The sequence below is a fragment of the Schistocerca cancellata genome, chromosome 1 (assembly GCF_023864275.1).
Source record: "Schistocerca cancellata isolate TAMUIC-IGC-003103 chromosome 1, iqSchCanc2.1, whole genome shotgun sequence".
Classification (NCBI taxonomy): Eukaryota; Metazoa; Arthropoda; class Insecta; order Orthoptera; family Acrididae; genus Schistocerca; species Schistocerca cancellata.
This window is the reverse complement of record NC_064626.1, coordinates 279,406,771-279,415,658: the sequence shown is the minus strand read 5'-3', so window position 1 is coordinate 279,415,658 and position 8,888 is coordinate 279,406,771.

The window sequence follows — 8,888 nt, the reverse complement described above, 5'->3', positions numbered from 1 at the left end:
CGTCGCTCGATCAATGACTGCTAACTCTACAACGAACGTGAGACCGCTGTGCTGACCACACGATCCCTCCATACCGCACACACTAGGTGAGGATGATAACGCGGCAAGTTGCGTCCGTCTCTAGCCATAATGGTGGTGATTTCCTTCCTTTTCGGTCCGTAGAGATTGCGAAAGTGAAAAAGTAGAAGCACTACTACAGTATAATGTAGGCTAATACATGACGAGACAAGGGCTCCAATTCTGGAGAACTTGCAGCCCGAATTCGGCTTTTCCTTTTTTGGTGCAAATTCGTGAGCAGAGATGGTTTATTGATTGATTGAGGAGCGTCAAGGGATTCAGCATGGCTAGAGATGTTATTGGTAACGAACGGCGCAGCTAGAAGGCATCTCAGAGTAACCACGCCGAGGTGAGGTGGCGAGAAGGCCGTCGAAGACTTCATTACGACAAGCGGGTACTGCATAACGAAGAGGGACAGAGGGCGTTACCCGCGGCGCTCTGCCGCTGGCTCATTAGCAGAGCTCAAAGAGGCCGCGGAGACAAAAGGCGGAAGCAAATGAGAGCACACCCCGCGCAGCGCGGCACAGGGAAGCGCGGGCCGAAGCGGCCCGCCGAATATCACCTCGCTGCCCTTCTTACAAGCTTCGCAGCCCAAGAACACTTCCAGCGTATTATCCTCTCTTTTCCACGCTATAACTTTGACGTTAAAGCATCCGCCTTAGTGGTGAAACAAAGCTTTAGTCATGTCTGCTGCCAGATTTCTGAAATCTTGATCGCCATTCCTGCAACTCACTGTGGCAACGGTTCATGATGTGCCATCGCAGCAGTGTTTCTGTCAATGACCAAAAGTTATGTAAAGCACTGATCGAGACGTTAAAAGTGACAGGTCCCTCCACTGATGAAACTGGTGCTGCTCAGTTTGTCTCCGTGTAGTACTGGTAGACATGAGACCGGACGCCCTACATCCATATTTGCTGCGGTCTGTGTCACAGCAGACTTTCGATCGTCCGTTCCAGATCTAACGAGATAACGTTACATCCGTTCGTCAAACATCTGCCGCGAAACAACATCTGTGCGTATTGAAAATCCTCCCAAGACCTTGGTCATCTAGGGAACCCAAAATCTTGCATAATCTCCGATGTGCTGTGACGCATGTGTCATGCGTATGGCCAAACTTTCAGGAAACATTCCTCACACAAAAAGAAAGAAAATATGTTATGTGGACATGTGTCCGAAAACGCTTACTTTCCATGTTAGAGCTCATTTTATTACTTCTCTTCAAATCACATTAATCATCGAATGGAAACACACAGCAACAGAACGTACCAGCGTCACTTCAAACACTTTGTTACAGGAAATGTTCAAAATGTCCTCCGTTAGCGAGGATACATGCATCCACCCTCCGTCGCATGGAATCCCTGATGCGCTGATGCAGCCCTGGAGAATGGCGTATTGTATCACAGCCGTCCACAATACGAGCACGAATTCGACTGAAATTTGCAGGAGCTCCATCGTGTATGAACCACATGTTCTGTCGTAATTGTAAAGAAACATGTTCTAGCAGCACAGGTAGAGTATCCAGTATGAAATCATGATAACGTGCTCCATTGAGCGTAGGTGGAAGAACATGGGGCCCAACAATGCCTGCCCAAACGTTCACAGAACATCTGTGTTGATGACGTGATTGTACAATTGCATGCGGATTCTCGTCAGCCCACACATGTTGATCGTGAAAATTTACAATTTGATCACGTTGGAATGAAGCCTCATCGGTAAAGAGAACATTTGCACTGAAATGAGGACTGACACACTGTTGGATGAACCATTCGCAGAAGTGTACCCGTGGAGGCCAATCAGCTGCTGATAGTGCCTGCACACGCTGTACATGGTACGGAAACAACTGGTTCTCCCGTAGCACTCTCCATACAGTGACGTGGTCAACGTTAACTTGTACAGCAGCAACTTCTCTGACTCTTACATTAGGGTTATCGTCAACTGCACGAAGAATTGCCTCGTCCATTGCAGGTGTCCTCGTCGTTCTAGGTCTTCCCCAGTCGCGAGTCATAGGCTGGAATGTTCCGTGCTCCCTAAGACCTTCGTTCTGGAAATCTGTCTCGATACAAACGTACCGCGCCACGGCTATTGCCCCGTACTAATCCATACATGAAATGGGCATCTGCCAACTCCGCATTTGTAAACATTGAACTGAATGCAAAACCACGTTCGTGATGAACACTAACCTGTTGATGCTACGTACTGATATGCTTGATGCTAGTACTGCAGAGCAATGAGTCGCATGTCAACACGAGCACCGATTCAACACTACCTTCCTTCAATTGGTCCAACTGGAATCGAGGAAGTACAGTACATACTGACGAAACTAAAATGAGCTCTAACATGGATTATTAAGCGTTTCAGTACACATCTCCACATTACATCTTTTCTTTATCTGTGTGTGAGGAATGTTTCCTGAAAGTTTGGCCGTACCTTTTTGTAACACTCTATATACACTCCTGGAAATGGAAAAAAGAACACATTGACACCGGTGTGTCAGACCCACCATACTTGCTCCGGACACTGCGAGAGGGCTGTACAAGCAATGATCACACGCACGGCACAGCGGACACACCAGGAACCGCGGTGTTGGCCGTCGAATGGCGCTAGCTGCGCAGCATTTGTGCACCGCCGCCGTCAGTGTCAGCCAGTTTGCCGTGGCATACGGAGCTCCATCGCAGTCTTTAACACTGGTAGCATGCCGCGACAGCGTGGACGTGAACCGTATGTGCAGTTGACGGACTTTGAGCGAGGGCGTATAGTGGGCATGCGGGAGGCCGGGTGGACGTACCGCCGAATTGCTCAACACGTGGGGCGTGAGGTCTCCACAGTACATCGATATTGTCGCCAGTGGTCGGCGGAAGGTGCACGTGCCCGTCGACCTGGGACCGGACCGCAGCGACGCACGGATGCACGCCAAGACCGTAGGATCCTACGCAGTGCCGTAGAGGACCGCACCGCCACTTCCCAGCAAATTAGGGACACTGTTGCTCCAGGGGTATCGGCGAGGACCATTCGCAACCGTCTCCATGAAGCTGGGCTACGGTCCCGCACACCGTTAGGCCGTCTTCCGCTCACGCCCCAACATCGTGCAGCCCGCCTCCAGTGGTGTCGCGACAGGCGTGAATGGAGGGACGAATGGAGACGTGTCGTCTTCAGCGATGAGAGTCGCTTCTGCCTTGGTGCCAATGATGGTCGTAGGCGTGTTTGGCGCCGTGCAGCTGAGCGCCACAATCAGGACTGCATACGACCGAGGCACACAGGGCCAACACCCGGCATCATGGTGTGGGGAGCGATCTCCTACACTGGCCGTACACCACTGGTGATCGTCGAGGGGACACAGAATAGTGCACGGTACATCCAAACCGTCATCGAACCTATCGTTCTACCATTCCTAGACCGGCAAGGGAACTTGCTGTTCCAACAGGACAATGCACGTCCGCATGTATCCCGTGCCACCCAACGTGCTCTAGAAGGTGTAAGTCACGCCCCAACATCGTGCAGCCCGCCTCCAGTGGTGTCGCGACAGGCGTGAATGGCCTATTGGCTTCTGTCTCGGGTTCTTCGGCCGACGTTCATCTAATGATTTTTCTGACGTTTCGCCAGCACGAGTGGCTGGCATTGTCAAAGGTTCACCCTCCATTGCCGGTGGTGAACTGGAGGCGAGCTCGCGGCCACAGGCTATATGTACCTGGCGCACCAACGTCCGAGGTCTTCTCCGCGGTCATTTCCGGTGCGTTTCTCCTCTTGCTACCTGCGACGGTCGTTCGCTGCAGTACGGGAAGCCAGGATCCGTTTACCTTAAGGCTTTCCTCTTTCTTGTTGAAACTGTTCGCGTGTTTTTGGATTTCTACAGCTTCTCTGAACAAGCGCGTGTGATAGTGCTTCTCTACAGACAGAACTTCCGTGTCGGCGAATTTTATTACGTGGTCGGTCTCATTCAGTGCGTGCTCTGCCACGGCCAATTTCTCCACCTGCCCCAACCTGCAATGTCGCTTATGCTCTTTGATCCTGGTGTTAATGGATCGTCCAGTCATTCCGACATAAACTTTTCCGCATTTGCAAGGTATACGGTATAGTCCCCACATTGCAAGTGGGTCTCTTTTCTCCTTCGCCGATCTAAGACACTCTTTGGTCTTCCTAGTCGGTTTGCACAATATACGGCCGATTCTGTCCGTCACTCTGGGAATGTATGGCAGAAAGGCAGTACCCGACATTTCTTTTTCTGGTTCCTTACTTCGCCGAGTGGTTGGCTCTGTTACACTTCTAATGTAATTTGTGGAGTACCCATTGCTCCTCAGAACAGTTTCCAGGTGTTGCATTTCTCGTTTGAGGTGTTGAGGCTCACATATTCGTGCTCTCGTTACGAGCGTACTAATCATGCCTCTTTTCTGGCTCGGGTGGTGGTTTGACAGTTTGTGCAGGTATCGGTCCGTGTGTGTCGGTTTTCGATACACGCTGTGTCCCAGGTTTTCGCCGTCCCTTGTGACCAGCACATCTAGAAATGGCAGTTTCTTGTCCTTTTCTACTTCCATGGTAAATGTTATGTTGGCATGGAGGCTGTTCAAGTGTCTCAGGATGTGATGCCAGGATTTGTATAATTGTAAAAATACTCATGATTTTTTTGTGAACATCAGTGACACTTTTTATATCCTTTACGAATAGGTGGGCTCATTGAAAATGGAACAGTTCAGTTTTGCCTTATTGCCTGGATGTTCATTTGGCGTTCATATGATGCCAAGCTTCATATTTTCCGACAAATGCCTATGTACATTTGACTTTACGTGCTCTGTCAATCGACAAGAAGCAATACATGTCTCGAGTTAAAAACAGTCCAAAAAGGAGTCAGGGAAATAAAAAATAACGTCGAATCACAATGAAAAACAAAACCACATAAGCTAACAGAAAGGGGAAAACGTTCACCAAATGTAAAGTAACGGAAGATATTAAAACAATATAGCAGATACACTGGCGTGGCTATTCACAAAAATAAAAAAGGACGATCCAGGCTCCCTGCAGCACAGTAAACTCGCAAGCTGGAAAGACAAGGCTAGAGGGACACAGATACGGAAAAGACATGTAGCAAGACGAACAAACAACAGAGAAACAGAGAGGAAGAGATAAAATGGAGCAAGGGTGGAGGCCTGGGAGAGAACGGCAGACGCACACCCTTGGATTGTGTGAAAAACTCTCACGAATAAAACGTAAAACAACGTTACCCATTGAGGCATTGTCTCTCAACAACATTGGAAGTGTGGAGACAAGGTCAAAACTCGGTGGCTGAGCTGCTAAAATTGGGCAGCCCAATAAGATGTAGACAACTGTCATATGGGAGCCACAGTGACACTCAGGTGGTTCCTCACTATGGAGGAGGTGACCGTGTGTTAGCCTAGTGTGGTAGATGCAAAGGACAACACAGTCTCTGCGAGTGGCTGACATTGATGAGTGCCACACATTCGTTGTCTCCTCCTTTGGTGTACTGAGGATGCACCATTCATTCAGTATCCCAGTTTGCAAAATCGTTACGGCCAGAGACCAATTGGAGATCAGTCTCTGGCAGGCTTACCTCCATATTTGGGTTGTATGTACGTATTAAACCCAGGAACGACAGAGAGACTTCATCCCTCGAGAGCCCTCAGTGGTTCAAGACCCCACAACAGGTCACTGCCACCCCTCAGTGGACCCCCCAGGCACGTCTCATACCAGACGAGTGTAACCCCAAATGTTTGAGTGGTAGAGTTATTACGGATGGAGTACGTGTATGTGAAACTGGTGTTTGTGCAGCAGTCGCCGACACACTGTAACTGAGACAGAATGAGGGGGAGCCAGGCCACATTCACTGGGGTAGATGTAAAATTGCCTTAAAAACCATCCCCAGACTGGCCAGCACACCCTAACTTGACACTAATCTGCCAGGTGGAATTATGCTGCGAACCGGCACGCCTTCCTGCTTGGGAAGCAATGATTAGACCGAGCAGCTCGCTGGGCAGGCAGACTTAGGTTATAGGTGGCCTGTTTGGCCAGACTGTCAGCAAATTCATTGCCTGGTATCCCGACATGCCCTGGGGTCCAATCAGAAGTCACTAAATGTCCACTCTTGTCAAGGGCATGATCAAACTCTCAGACAGTCTTTACAAAAAGATGTCAAGGGAAGCAATGGTTCAGAGATGGAAGGCTGCTTAAGGTGTCACTACAGTTGACGAAGGACTTGGTAGCGCAGGAGCAGATATGCTCAAGAGTGCGATGGATGGCTACCAGAATGCAGAGAAAACACTGGGACCATCTGTCAAGAAGCGCTATTCAGTATGTCCAACGTGAGTGTAAGTGAAGCCAAGAGGACCATCGAGTATTGGTCCATCAGTGTAGATTATTTGTGGGAGCTGGAACTTGCTGAGATGACAGAGAAATTGCTGAGGGAATTCTACAAGTAGAACTGAGCGTTTTGGAACTTGTCCAGATAAAGCTGTGGCCGAGGCAGGGTCCTCAGAAGTGTAAATACGTGCACGTGCAGGAAACGTGGTAGAAGTGTCGAGTTCAGTACGAAGCAACCCAATACAGACAGTAATGGGATTCCCAGTTCTGGACCGCTGTGGCGGGAGGTGGATCGAGGTATTAGGGAAAAGGAGACAGCTATTTGGATGGCGAGGCGAAATATGGATGTGGACGGTATATAATTTGCAAGCAGTATTTGCCGCCATAGCCACAATGGAGGAACTCCAGCTTCAACGAGGAGGCTGTTCACTGGAATCGTTTGGAAAGCTCCTGTTGCTAGCCACACTCCACAGTAGTGGATACGGTATAGCATCTACAGTCTGGAGATCGATGCCAAATCATACACCATTCTAGCATAGTCCAGATGGGACTGCACACATTCTTTGTACAGCCGCAGCTGCGTAGGACAATCAGCACCCCAGTCGGTGTAGCTCAGGCACCGAATATTATTCAGATGCCGCCAACACTTGTCCTTAAACTGATGAAAATGGGAAACCGAGTTAAGTGTGCATGGAAGAACAGTCTAAAAAATCAGTAAATCTCCACTCCATAAAGCAGTTGGTCATCGAGGTAAAGTTGTGGGTTGGGGTGGACAGTGCGATGACTACAGGATTGCATGACTCACATCTTGGCTACTAAAAATTTAAAGTTGTCCGTGAGAGCCAATGAAACAACTTTTTCTTCCGTATAGCTCCAGCGTTCAGCCACACCAATAGAACAGAAGCAGAAGGAAATACAAAATTCGTCAGTATGTAGGTGGGAAGATACTGAGGACACCATTATCAGTGAAACGGAGGATAGAGAGAGAAACGCAAGATAGTGCCCTGTATGTGTGGACTGTGCGTAACACCCATGTGAACATTGAATGTGAGGAGAGGCAAGAAGATCCATACAAAAATACAGAGTGAGCCCCAGAGAACCCACTCACGCAGAGCAGTGAGGCGATGGTGTCGGCAGACGATATTGTAGTCCTTCCTCAGGTCAAAACAGTCAGCAATAAGGTGTTGTTTCCAGGGGAAGACTGATCGAATAGCATACAGAAACGGGAATATCACCTAGTTGTTCACAGGAGAGCAACGCTCGGACTGCGCCAGTGTTGCTCTTTGAATCAAGACCTACACGTTTCTCATATTAGCAAACGCTGTGAGTTCCACAATGGTGCCACTCGGTCACTGCTTCCTTGCGCGTCATCCTCCCTGACGCCACCCACATGACTGGCTGTCTGCCTGGGAACATGTGTACAGCTTCCCATTGTGCGTCAAGGGTAGGAAAGGACTTCCCGGCCGCCCCGTCGTCTCCAGTCAGCCATCAGACCGATCCCGCACCATGCGTGCTGCCCGAAGTGGACAGCGAGGAAACCGCTGCGGTCGCTGATTTGGCCAGTATATGTTCTATTATATTACTGACAGTTGAAATTTGGGAAACATGGAAGGAACAACAAAAAGGAAGGACACTATGCAGTGCGCTTTTCATAAGAACATTGAAAGACCGAACGCCTTTGAAGTCCGAAATTCGATCATTGACGATGTGAAAGTACCAACAGAAGACAATGAGGGTCTACAATTGGGCGTATTCTTGAAATCATTGTCGATATAAATAGGAAATTCCGCCGCAATTGAAAGATTAGTAGATATGAACAGAAGCATTTGGAAGTTTAAACGTGGGGACGGATCAACAAGTGACGTCGCGATTCAGAATACTGGTTACAGGATCAGAAATAATCTACAATCTTCCGTTAGAGGTTCCTGACTAAGAAATCCTAAAACGCTGCTGACTATACGGAAATGCATTCGGGATCACCAGGGACAAGTGGCAAAATGCATAACGTATTCAGGCAGATTCGTGTGTTCGTGCTGTAAAAATGTATGTAAGGGAACATATTCCGTCGTTGATAAACGTTTGCTGGTACAGAGGCTTCGTCTACATCTACATCTACATCTACACTCCGCAAGCCACCCAACGGTGTGTGACGGAGGGCACTTTACGTGCCACTGTCATTACCTCCCTTTCCTGTTCCAGTCGCGTATGGTTCGCGGGAAGAACGACTGTCTGAAAGCCTCCGAGCGCGCTCTAATCTCTCTAATTTTACATTCGTGATCTCCACGGGAGGTATAAGTAGGGGGAAGCAATGTATTGGATACCTCATCCAGAAACGCACCCTCTCGAAACCTGGCGAGCAAGCTACACCGCGATGCAGAGCGCCACTTGAGTTTGATAAACATCTCCGTAACGCTATCACGGTTACCAAATAACCCTGTGACGAAACGCGCCGCTCTTCTTTGGATCTTCTCTATCTCCTCCGTCAACCCGATCTGGTACGGATCCCACACTGATGAGCAATACTC